The following is a 14279-nucleotide window of genomic DNA, read 5'->3' as shown; positions in this document are numbered from 1 at the left end:
ATTCTGTACCAGTTGAAGTCTCCTGGTGCGCTTCAAGGGGAGCCCCATGTAGAGAGCATTGCAGTAATCCAGGTGGGAGGTAACGAGGTCATGAGTGACCGTGCATAATGAGATCCGGTCCAGGAAGGGCGAATCAGGCGCACCTGATAAAAAGCTCCCCTGGCGATGGCCGTCAGGTGCTCTTCTAACGACAGCCGTGCATCCAGGAGAACACCTAAGCTGCAAACCAACTCCCTGGGGGGCCAGTGACTCCCCCCCCCAGTCAGCGACGGAACTAACTGACTGTACCGGGACGCCAGTATCCACAGCCACTCCGTCTTGGATGGGTTGAGTCAAAGTCTGTTCATCCCCATCCAGACCCGAACGGCTTCGAGGCACCGGGACATCACATCGATGGCTTCGTTGGGGTGGTTCGGGGTGGAAATGTACAGCTGAGTATCATCAGCGTACAGCTGGCAACTCACCCCAAAACCACTGATGATCTCCCCCAGCGGCTTCATATAGATGTTAAACAGGAGAGGCGAGAGAACCGACCGCTGTGGCACCCCACACGTGAGGTGCCTTGTGGCCGATCTCTGCCCCCCTGCCAACACCATCTGCAAGCGGTCAGAGAGATAGGAGGAGAACCACCGAAAAACGGTGCCCCCCACTCCCAAACCCCCCAACCGCTGCAGCAAGATACCATGGTCAATGGTATCAAAAGCCGCTGACAGGTCTAATAGGACCAGGATAGAGGAACAACCCCTATCCCGAACCCTCCAGAGATCATCAACCAACGCGACCAAAGCTGTCTCTGTGCTGTACCCAGGCCAGAAGCCGGACTGGCATGGGTCTAGATAGACAGTTTCCTCCAAGTACTGGGAAAGCTGCCATGCCACTACACTCTCAACAACCTTCTCTACAAAATGAAGGTTGGAGACAGGCCGATAATTAGCTAACATTGCTGGATCCAGGGAGGGCTTCTTGAGTAGGGGCCTCATCACCACCTCTTTCAGGGCAGTTGGGAAGATACGCTCTACCAAAGAAGCATTAATAATTCCCAGGAGCCAGCCTCGTGTGACCTCCTGTGTGGCCAGCACCAACCAGGAGGGACATGGATCCAGTAAACATGTGGTCGCATTCAGCCTCCCCAGTATCCTGTCCATGTCCTCGGGAGTCACAGAGTCGAATTCCCCCCAAATAATATTCTCAAGAACTGCCTCTGCCGTTCCACCCGAATCTACCCAATCAGCGTCCAGCCCGTCCTGGATCTGAGCGATTTTATCGTGCAGATACAGTCCAAACTCCTCAGCACATCCTTGCAAGGGGTCCTCCCAAGCTCCCTGAAAAAGAAGAGAGCGGGTCACCCTAAACAAGGCGGCTGGGCGGTTATCTGCTGATGCGATAAGGGCAGAAAAGTATTCCCGCTTTGCTGCTCCTATCGCCACTAGGTAGGTCTGAATATGTGACCATACTAGTGTTCGGTCAGATTCAGAATGGCTGGCCCTCCAATCGCTGTCCAGGCGTCTTTTCCAGAGCTTCATTTCTCTCAGCTCCTCAGAGAACCAAGGAGCTGGTCGAGAATGGCACTGGGTCAGAGGCCGTAAAGGCACGACGTGGTCCAAAGCCCCCACCGCCGCCCTTTCCCAGGCAGTGACAAGTTCTTCAGCTGAGCCATGGGCTAGATCTCAGGAATTGGCCCAAGCTCTGTCAGCAACCTCTCCGGGTCCATCAGGCGCCTGGGATGGAACCATTGAACCGGCTCCATCTCCCTGCGGTGTGGGTTTGCAGTTTGAAAGTCGAGATGGAGGAGCAAATAATCCGACCATGACAGGGGTGTAATAACTAAATCCCCCAATTCCAGATCATTCAGCCACTGTCCAGAGACAAAGATCAAGTCCAGCATGTTCCCCCCAATGTGAGTGGGACCATTCACTAACTGGGTCAGGTCCAAGGCTGTCATGGAAGCCATGAACTCCCAGGCTATTGCCGATGCTTCGCCTACTGACGGCAAGTTGAAATCCCCCATGACCATAAGTCTGGGGGAGTCAACTGCCGCCTTGGCTATCACATCGAACAGCTCAGGCAGGGCTGCCATCACGTGGCAGGGAGCCAGGTACGTGATCAGCAAGCCCACCTGCAACCCCTGGCCCCACCGCACAAGGAGAGACTCACATCTGGCTATCTGCGGGACAGTGACCTCCCTCGGCTCTAGACTCTCGTTAATAATAACCGCCACCCCCCCACCCCTACCTTGTACCCTTGGCTGATGGAATGCTCGGAAACCCGGTGGGCACATTTCTACAAGGGGGACCCCCCCTTCCATGCCCAACCAGGTCTCCGTAATGCCCATCAGGCCTGTACCCTCCTCTTGTATAAGATCTGAGATGAGGGGGGCTTTATTCATCATGGACCTGGCATTGCACAGCATCAGCCGAAGGTCAAGGCTCTGAGGATTCCAGCCACCCAGGGAACGGGAAAAGACAGAGGGACCGGAGTGCGCAATCACTTGTAAACAGCGAGGACGCACTCCCCGAACATGATATGGGCCCCCGCTTCCGCCATACCTGCCCCTCCCATTAACCATGTCGATTGAATAGCCCTCATGGCCTCGGGCACTAGCCTCCTCCCCCAGTTTTGCCTCCGAACCTACCTCTAAATTGTGAGCTCTTGCAAGGTCTGGCCCCCGCCCAAGTGGGTCTTCCCCCCGACCCAACCTAACCCTCCCTCCCCTTAAAAACTCTTTAAAAGCCTTGATTAAAAAACTCCTAAGGTTCCTTTTTGATGCATGTCACCTCTTGGGATTCCAAAATCCGTCATCAAGGTAGGCCCTCGATAGAGTGGAGGGCCAAATCTGCGAGAGGGGGGCATCTCGCAGTCCAAGAAGTTGTGCAGGTGAGTACATAGTGTTGTGGAAGTGATGAGAAGTCTAATCCCAGCCAGTCCAGATGGAAATATTTTCAACCGGGGACTAGCATAGATGACAAAATGAAGGTCTGAAGATGGAGAAAGACCTAAAATGGCCGCCTTTTCCGCGGACATCGCCAATCTGGCCTTCCCAGTCTCCAATAACCCCAAAAGGGTAGCCTCCGCCACTTAGGATGGAACTCAGCTACCTTGGCTACCTCGGGGTTCTTTGGGGACTCTGTGGCATCAAGACATCACCGCCGGCGACCCCACCACCACCACCAAACTGCCGCCGCCGGAGTTGTCGTCGCCGCCACCATAGCCACGAGCCACAGCTTCGCCCAAGCCACATTCCAACCACCAGCCTCACTCATCGCTCTTCAGGCTGTCCAGGTGACCCATGGACTTCCAAGGGCTCCGCGAGGTCCACTGGGTCCCACGATGAGACAACACCGTCGCCGCCGCCGCCACCGCCGCCATCATGCAGGGCCAAGTCAAAGACCTCCGCTCGCCCTGAGTCTCCTATTGGACCAGCCACCCTCCAGGCTGGAAGATGTTTCACCGGCTGAACCGAGGGCCAGAGAGTTCACAAGCGTCTTCCCCTGGTCGGCCTGGGCAGCTAGGAGAAGGTTGCCGCTGCAGCCACGCCGTCGAAGCACCGCCGTCGCCGCTGCCACCGCTGCCGCCGTCCCATGCCGACCGAAAACACGAAAACACATGATCTTGGGAAGGAAGAAAGTATATTAAATTATAAAGAAACCAGAGCTTTTCTTATTGGGATTAATGGAAAAATAATTAGAAAAGAATTACAAAATATTATTTTTATATTACAGGATTACTGGTGCAAACTTTATATGTGCAAAAATGGAAAGATTCTAAACAGGACTGGCTGGTGAAGATGATAAAATAGCAAGCAGGGCAAAATTAACCTGTTTGATTAGAGAAAGATCAACAGCTACACTTAGCTGTTGAAAACCTAGTCAGAAAAAAGACAAAAATCATATTTTGATTTATGGGTTTTAAGATTAGAAAGACTAGTTTATGGAAAGAAGGAAACTTTATCTATTGTCCTAATACTACTTTAGAGAATGATATTTTCAGCATCATTCATCTCATAACAGCTACTGGATACAGATTGTGACAGATTCTTTTAAAATGCAAATAGCCCCTTCAAGGACTCTGGACAAGGCAGAATAATTATCTTGTTATTTCGATGACTTCAGCTCTCTGCTGAAACAATTTCTTTCCATTGGCTATCATAATGGAAAAGCTTTACCTAGTATAAATTCAGAGTTTGCTAGTGTCCTAATACTGTCCAGTTAAATCTACAAGCCATGTTACCATTTCCTGAACTTAACTTGATATGATTTGACTTATTGTGACATCACTTTTCTCACTTTACCTGACATACTGTCTAGCCAGATTTTCTGAAACACATTTGCTGCTGCTTCATTTCCCCATCACCCCCAGGGACCTGGGGGAAAGGATAACACTTTGTAACATTCTGTGCTTGTCCTTTTTTAGATTTTTGTTTTCAGTTGTAAATGTACAAGTGGTATCTGTAAAAATTTGCTGGACTCTACAATGTAGTAAAATAACTTTCTTTTGCCTCTGCTTTATATCAGTCATAAATTTGTTTATAATAGCTCTAAAAGTTTATTATTTATCATATTAATTGAAAAACAATAGATCGCTCTCATTTATACATTAATCATGCATTTATGTCCATAAACCCTACTGAAATTAAGAATATACTGTAGGTATCACTTAAAGGGAATCCCTAAAATGAATATTTACCATATATATTCCTTTGACATTTATCAGGCTATTCAACATCTGATAAAAACACATTATTGCAACAAAAGAGACCGAGAGATAAGTCCATTTCAATAGATTATGATTTGTAAATGTTTCACTGAGTTGAACAATGTTTGTTCAGTCTTATTTGTGCATGTTGAAGACGGACATTTAAAGATATTTGGATACCCAATCTTTTGTTTCATTTTCTGGACCAGCCTTCTTCAGCTTTATGATCTTTGGATATTTGGAAACCACAACTTCCCAACCAGCATCCCTAGAAAGCATCCTGTTTATAAATACTGTTTTTGGGTTATTTTTGCTTTTAAAATTCTTCAGCCATCCTTCCTCCAATGAAAAAATAAGATTAATGCACCATTTTAATGTGATTTTCATCAAAAGCATACACATTACAAATAATCTAGCAATTTAAGCAACCTTACTGAACATAGGTGAAATATAGCAAGATATAAATTAGTGAAATCTTGGACATAAGCCTAGGGGTCCACTGAACAGTTCCAACAAGCCTCAGAAAATAACATTTAGATGCAGTAATTTAATTTGGTTTAATTATAATTAGAGGAAAATTAAATGCAGACAAATTTAGATTTTATCCTGGCCCAGTTTACTTTTCAGAGTGTTGCCTTGGCATGCCCATAAAAAACCGAAAACAGCCTGGCATTTAATTAGTTAGTATCTTACTATACAGAAATAAATTTGCCTGTCCTGTAAATCACTAAATTAGAATTGAAATAAATAACTGATTGGTAATTTAGTAATTTATCAAATAACCAAAATAATCCTAGTATATTGTTAATTATCTAAGATATTCACTTCATACACTATCCAGGTGTTCTTAAAAAAATCTCTTTCCTAACTATTTCTCTTAGCCAAAGCAAGGGATAAGGCTCAGGAGGTATGGAGTGTTAATTTATTTCTTGGGTAAAAGAGATACTCAAACAAAGATGAGCCTCCCTCTTCAGAAAGCACTTGCATATTTTCTAACACAATGTGTTTAAAAAAACAGGTCAGCCCAGTACTGGGCACATCAGCCAATTATTGTTTTTTTCCTTTTCCAATATTTTTCAGTTATTCAATCCAGCCTATATAATGAGATTTCCTAATGGCTTTCAATTTAATTATTAACAAGGTACGACAACCTTTTGGGGAATCACTCAAGATTATCTAATGAGCTCCACTGATACTTGAGATCGCTCAGACTATTTCTTTTTTACTGTTTTCATTTAAATTACAATTTTCTACTTCTAGGAATCTTCTGATGGCTCACTGTCAAACAAAGTAAGGGGGTGGGGAAATGAAAGACGTTTTCAAAATGCTCTTACTCTTTTCTCACAAGATGCCAGCTGGCTACAAATTATAAGAACTGAAATCCAACACATCTGGAGGTAGCAGTGTTCATATTTAACTCCTTTTTAACGTGCTAGATTTGCTTCACAATACATCTTGAAAATAGGAGCTGGTTTATGTTATGGAAATTTGTTCAAATTTTGTTCTTAATGATTGGACTGAACCACTTTGCAACTCTGCTTTCTTCCTTTGTCTTCTGTGTTTATTTATCTTCTATTCCCTACAGTTGCTTTCCACTCATAGTTCCCATCACCAATCTCTTTCCACTTATGACTGTATGACTGTAACTTGTTGCTGGCAATCCTTATGATTTATACTGACCATCAATTGTGGTGTAAATGTTGTACCTTGATGAACGTATCTTTTCTTTTATGTACACTGAGAGCATATGCACCAAGACAAATTCCTTGTGTGTCCAATCACACTTGGCCAATAAAATTCTATTCTATTCTATTCTATTCTATTCTATTCTATTCTATTCTATTCTATTCTATTCTACTTGTTCTTATTTTCTCATGTTCATTCTGTATCTGTGTGTTCTTCGATATTTAAAGGTGGGGGGGATTTAGCTAATAAAGCTATTGCTTTACACGCTTTACAGTTTGCTTCTCAAAAGAATAGCACTATAAAAGTACAGTAAACAATGTATTTCATTCAAAATGCCTGAAAAGAATTACAATTGGTATGTTTACACACCCCACATGCATATATGCACAAAGAAAAAAAGAAATATTCTGTAAATATCAAGAAACAGTGTTTGTACTCATAAAATTATAGTCTGCAGGGAATCATTCTGAATTTACTCCAGTTCATAAATACGTCACATTTTTTTCTTTTATATGTAGTGCCAGTTTTTCTACCTTTATATGAATTACCATTATATGCAGTATATTACTGAATGAAATGTAACAATTAGAGCATCCAAATAATATTTTGTTCTAAATCCATTATAGATTAGTATAATTCATATTGTACAACCTCACTGAAATTAGAACAATAATGCGGCAGAATATCTAAATGAAATTTGTGAGATGTAACATACTTACTGGAAAAATTAAAAAAAATATTTATGGAAAATTATTATTTCCATCAGCTATTTATGGTACATAGGTTGGAGTAACACAGTCTGTTTCCTAGATTCCCTAAATGGTGTGTAGGACTAATTATGCTGAATCCATACCTGTTAAATGGCCTCCTGGCTCCACTACAACACCTGTACCTTAAGCAGTTATTAGGCTGCTGATATACATGCTTTATATAAAAATAATTATGTACACATACAATTTCACACACATAAACCATGTAATCAGGACAACAAAGGCAAGGAGAAAATTTAATTTGATTTAATTAAAATTTAAAATAAAAAGGAAATAAATTATTTGAATACAGTTCACACGATAACTCTTCATGTAATTAATAGTTTTTCCTGTCTACACAATAGATATTACTCTTCAGAGGCAACCAATTAACACATTCACTGGGCCATATCCAAAACTTTACAAGGATATTGATGCCCTTTGGCCACAAGTTGTTTACATCTGCCACAGAAATTTTATTATATAGAACCTCTGAGTTCCTAACTCAATTATCTTGCTGTATATGAATGTGGTTATTACAGATGTTCCCTAAACATACAGATATTGAAGTGCTTTTTCTAGAATGAGATTCATTATAATTTTTTTTAGATTTATATACTATTTTTCATATAGGAATACAAGATAATAGAGATACCATTCTCTCTTGTCCACAAAACAACAACCTTATGAGGTGACGAGTCTGGACTATCACGCTATCATGCCTTTGTTGTCTTGTCTATGTCTAAGGCTGACCCTGCATTAAGATCTCCCTGGTCTTGGCCCAAGAGATTAACTACTATATCACACTAGTTTTTAAATAGTTCAATAGACATTATGTCATTCCTGTTTTCCTTCACTGAGTTTCCATAAAAAAGGTAAAAGGTGAAAAAGTCCATTATAAAGCATCCTTGCTAACAGATTAGAAGTTGACCATGACATCAGTTATTGGATACGATTACTATGCACAGCAATTAAAATAAACTGAATCTCTTTGGAATATTAAACCATTTGGCTGCAATTACATATGGGTGGTAAGTTGTTAACTAGCTCATAAAACTGTGCTTTTCACAACTATAATGTGAATAATCTCATCATAGTAAAGCAAATGTTTTAACCATACTGCTAATAAATAACTTAAATGACTATGGCATTGTAAGAGTGTGTACACATCATTCTTCCTGATGATCACTATCTTAGAAAGCTAAAAGAGGACAAGGATGTTTCAAAAGAATTCAAGAGCAGTAGAAAAGTAATTACGAGGGAAGCCAAGAGGCACAGGAGCTAATAATCAGGACTATCTGGAAAGTTAATGCATTCCAGACTAGCACTATGTTGAAAGCTGAAAACTGAAGTAGATGAAACAGGAACTTTGCTCTTGAAAATTAAGAATTTTCAGAACCTGACATATCGAATTTACATACTGATTTTATCTGACATCATATTCCAAACATATATTGTATACATTTTTTCTGTACTATCATTTCATCTCAGCTAGCTGTATAAACAGTAGTTCGAAGGGAGGAGATAGGAAAGGATAGGATAGGAATTTTACTTTAGTATTATAAAATATATAAAAACCTGGCCTGAAAGGAGCTGTGTTCTGGTCACAACAGAGGTGGTATTAAGCTGGTATGGACTGGTTTGGACGAACTGGTAGCGATGACTGTGGGTGGCCCTGGCGTAATGCCATCCTATTTATCCATGTTTTCAAGGCTGGACCCATGCATGGAAGGTGCATGCACGAGCAAAGCACATGCATGGAGGGCCAGGCACATAAGCGAAGGTGCACATGCACATGAGGTGGACCGGTGGTAAGAATATTGGAAAGCCACCAATGTGTCACAGCAATACAGGAAGCAGCCAGCCTTCTTTAAAACCAGAGCTTTAGCTTGAAAGATTAATTTATTTGTCCTGGTGTAGTAAGAAGTGAAGGTATCTATTTCTAATTTGTTCCAATTTTGGAGCATTCTACCTATGATGTTGACAACCTTCAAATGGGTGATAATTGGGTGTCTCTCATTTTAAAATAATCTTGTAAATCCCTGAATCAAATACACCCACACCTCACCAAATTATTAAGAGTAACTGTCAAATACACTATTCTAAAAGAAATTTGCCTTTTCTTGTATGTGATGTGAGATCTTCCTCTTTCCAGTGTGGTATTTTTGCAAAATATATATGAAACTAAAAGTAGAGAAATTGAAGATGAATCAGGCTTTGGTTAAGTTAATAAATACTCAAATTGTCATATTTTATACTGAGTACAGTTCACAACCCTGCTATACATACAGCTATCACTTTAGAATTTCTCATTTGTTCTGTAACCCCCTTTACAAATATTTTTGTGCATTCCAAGAATACGTGGAAGAGTCATGCAACAGAAACCGGATGTTCTGCTGTTATCCGGCTTTGCATATTGAAAATCTGCAGAAATTATGTGTACCAGTTTAATGTAAGTGACACAGTGAGTGACACAGTAAATCTGATAACAACAAATAGCTTTACTTGAGTCAGCTAATAGAAAAGTATATGTTTCCTCAGAATGAGTGTGTAATATGTTCTTCATTTCCTATGAAAATTGAAACTGTCTTCTATAAAAAGGTAAATGTTCCCCTTGCATATACGTGCTAGTCGTTCCTGACTCTAGGGGGCTGTGCTCATCTCCATTTCAAAGCCAAAGAGCCAGCGCTGTCCAAAGATGTCTCGATGGTCATGTGGCCGGCATGACTCAATGCCAAAGGCGCACAGAACGCTGTTACCTTCCCACCAAAGGTGGTCCCTATTTTTCTACTTGCATTTTTTACGTGCTTTCAAAGTGCTAGGTTGGCAGAAGCTGGGACAAGTAACGGGAGCTCACCCCATTACGTGGGATTCGAACCGCTGAACTGCCGACCTTTCAATCGACAAGCTCAGCATCTTACCCACTAAGCCACCGCATCCCTTGTCTCCTATACCTACCCCCTTATTAAGAAACATGGCAGTAAAAGTTAGTTTTCAAAGTCTCTTCTTGGAGCAGACACGCAAGCACTGCTGCAACATTTTAAGTTTATTCAATGTTTCATTTCCCCTGCATTGTAGAGTAGAATATTTCATATTTATATTTTTCACCAGTCACATGAATTTTATAAAAACAACAGCAAGTAGAAAATAATCTTATGTACATGCTAAAACACCGAAGTTTCCACACTCACCCTTCTTCTTCACAGTGTATTTGATTTTTCTCTTGCTATAGAGGGTTTTTTTTCCCCCCAGTGTCTGGAGCCGCATTTCTCAATCTTGGCAACTTTAAGATAAATGGAAGTCAACAGTCAGACTTTCCTATTCATGTTTCCCCAGCCATCTCCAGACTCCACACATCTTAAAGTTGCCAAGGTTGACAAACACTGATCACAGGTCTGAGACTTTTGGGTTTCTGGATAGAGAAGACCTGTCAGATGCAAGCAACCAGAAAAGCTCAGTGAATAGGCCAAGCAATTACTTCATTGTCAAACACCTTTTTACAAGAATCTCATCAGAGTGGCTGCCTTCCCCTGGAAATGGCAGATATAGTTTTAAGGATATGATCTTAAGAATTCCTCCCCTGAATCAACTCCATGCTGGAATATCTCTTTATTCCTCTAGGATTCCCTTTCCCTTCAGCTGGTAATTTCATCACAGGAACACCAAAACATAGGTAGAATAGAATAGAATAGAATAGAATAGAATAGAATAGAATAGAATAGAATAGAACAGAACAGAACAGAACAGAACAGAATAGAATAGAATAGAATAGAATAGAATAGAATAGAATTCTTTATTGGCCAAGTGTGATTGGACACACAAGGAATTTGTCTTAGGTGTATATGCTCTCAGTGTACATAGGGAAAATAAAATACATTCACCGAGAATAAAAAGATACAACACTTAGTGATAGTCAATTAAGAACATAATGTGGACAAGGCCAGGAATGATCACCACTGTCATTGCATTGTCATCATCAACATTATTATCATTCAATAAGTATAACAGACATAATTATTCAGATGTATTTAATACTTCCCCTTTTTTTGCAATTACGAAAGACTAAAGGTTAACAAAAACAAAGTTAGAATTCTGGGGACTATTGCCATAATTTTGAAGGGTCCAAATGGACCCATAAATCTGGAGATTGCAGCCATGATTATAATGAAAAGGTGTACAAAGTAGAATAACTTACAAACAAATGAGAAATTATTGTAAGATATAACTATCAATGGCAGCTTGTTATATTTTAATTGCCATGTTGATCACTAATTATCCCAGTATCATGTGCTAGGAAATGTATACAAGGCACTCATGATGCATTCAGGTCTTTTATTGATGGGCTCCACACGTCTTCCTGCTTGGCCATTCTTAATCCAGAATCTTGTATTAAATAGGCCAATGATATGATGGTTATTATGGCCTTAAACCGGGGTGCTATTGAGCAGGTTCTGACAGGTTCTGGAGAGCTGGTAGTGAAAATTTTGAGTAGTTCAGAGAACCAGCAAATACCACCTCTGGCTGGCCCCAGAGTGGGGTGGGAATGGAGATTTTGCAATATCTTTCCCCCAGAGGTGGCGAGGGAATGGGTATTTTGCACTACCCTTCCCCTGGAGTAGAGCTCTCCCAAAAGCACCAGGAATGATCCTGGAGGCTTGAAGGGAAGAGCTCCCTTGGTAACCCAAAGAGCTCCGGATCCAGGACGCCTCTGTCTTTTTTTGGCAAAGCAAAATGCCACAACCACATCTGCGATCAATATCGAGTTTAAATGGATTTTTGATTTAACCAGACAGAGCAATGTCGGGGCGCAAGGTGGATGTAAGTACCAGTCCTCAATCCTGTGTGTGGATTCCATTTGAGAAGAAAGGAAATGGCGTCTGAGTATAATGGGCATGAAAGTGAAAGTCAAAGAGATGCTTATTAACATTGTTACCATTTATAACTTTGCTTAAACTTGCTGGATTTTCCGTTTATATGAAGAAACTATAAAGTGAAATCTGGAAAGATTATACAACTGATTTAATCAACTTAAATACTGTGTTTACGAAAAGATTGGACTTTGTTTCAAATTATAAAATCAGAGTAAGATGGCTTCTATACAAATACAGCCTGCTGTCTTCAAGAAAGTTGGAGCCCCACTAGTTCAACTACATAAATTACAAGAGGAGCTGAAGGAATTTCTGAAGGCTCAAATTTTTGCTTGGGATAAAAAAATTAAGGAAATTGAGGAGCAAATATTGAAAATTAAATATTCAGCTGAGAATGAAGAGATCAGAGAAGGTGTGGTGGCAGCAATTAAGACTCTGGCTGAATGTATAAAACAATTGGATGAAAAAGTGGAAGAGATTGATCAAGTTAATTTGAACTTAAAAAGCAAAATAGAGGAGTTCCAGACCAATATAAAGTAGTTGGATGATAGAGTTGAAGAAATTAATCAAGTTAATTTGGATTTAAAAAATAAAATAGAGGTGCTCCAGATCAAGGCGGAGAGAGCAGAAGAAGAGCGGGTTTTATTGCAATACAGAGTTATGGAATCTGCATTGAGGGTAAGAGATCTGAAAGAAAATAAACAAGAGGATTTAAAAAAGATTTTTGCAGAGGCTTTTGCACAGCTGATTGGACAGAAACCAGTGGACTTTGAAATCCAAATTGAAAAAATTTATCGTGTTAAGGAATAGCCATAGGAAAAGAAAAACAGTAGTTGTACAGAAAAACCAGTCTATAGTTTAGAGCAGGGGTCTCCAACCTTGATCCCTTTAAGACTTGTGGACTTCAACTCCCAGAGTCCCTCAGCCAGCAAAGCTTGCTGAGGAACTCTGGGAGTTGAAGTCTGCAAGTCTTAAAGGGACCAAGGTTGGAAACCCCTGGTTTAGAGCATTATTAGATCATGTACAGCCCAATAAAGGGAGACTAGTGATGGAACTGTCTTACTTAGCAACATTATATCTAAAAGTTTGAATGGAGAAATAAAAAAATAATATCTGGGTCACATGAGAAGAAAAAAGAAATCAAAACAAATGGAAATAGCTGTTATGTTTTTCAGTTCTATTTTTTTTTTCTAAATAGGCTTGACTAATTCCTATACTACATCTGATTACAAATCAATTGTTCTCTTTCATAAAGCAAACAGGATGTACTTTAGAGTCTTTCTGTTCTTTATTTAGATCAAGTCATTTTGCAATAATTTATCTTTGGCAAACTGCAGTTAACAACATTAACATCATTTCCTTATTTAAGGAAGTGAGCAATCATGCTGCCTGAATAGAGGCACATAAAATTAGGGATTTTCTATCCTATGTGGTAGCATGACATCGTCTAAAGTCTTATGCTTGATATTCTATGATCTGGAGAGAGGTAACCTAGTTATTTTAAAACGGAATCAAAGTTTGACTATAAATTAGTTCTCATTTCAGTGCTAAATAAAAAAAATCCCAGTTCTCGGTGTCTTATCAATATAGCATAATATATATAAGGAAGAGAGGTAAGCGATCTGGGATCTTAATCAGGCTAAGAATTCGCATTAAAACTCCTCTGCCTTCAATTTTCCTAACAAATATATGCTCACTTGCAAATAAGATGGATGAAATACTCCTCTTAAACAAATACTATTCTGATTTTCGCAATTCAGCAGTCCTATGCTTCTCTGAAACCTGGTTAAATGAATCAATTGAAAATAGCAGCCTGAACATTCCAGGGTTTCAGATTGAATGATCAGACAGGATTCCAGAAACATCTGGTAAAAAGAAAGGAGGAGGCTTATATATATTAATAGAAACTGGTGTCAAGATTTTAAAATAATTTACAAATTCTGTGACAACAATTTAGAGACTCTAATTATCAACTGCAAACCTTACTATTCGCCCCATGAATTTTCCTCATTTCTTCTAATTGCTATTTATGTCCCACCACAAGCCTGTGTAAACAAGGCATTACGAACTCTAGCTGACCAAATCATGGAGGCTGAAGCCAAACACCCTGATTCACTGGCCATTGTTTTGGGAGATCTAAACAAGGCAAACTTAAAGAAAGAGCTACCAAAATACTTTCAGCATGTCAATTGTCCCACCAGAGGCAAGAATACTCTAGACCATTGCTACACAACACTAAAAGATGCTTATCAGTCTTTACCACGTGCAGCTGTAGGACACTCTG

This window comes from Ahaetulla prasina, chromosome 8, assembly GCF_028640845.1.
Source record: "Ahaetulla prasina isolate Xishuangbanna chromosome 8, ASM2864084v1, whole genome shotgun sequence".
NCBI classification, from domain to species: Eukaryota; Metazoa; Chordata; class Lepidosauria; order Squamata; family Colubridae; genus Ahaetulla; species Ahaetulla prasina.
The sequence above is the reverse complement of the archived record's forward strand: the minus strand, read 5'-3'. Positions refer to the sequence as shown.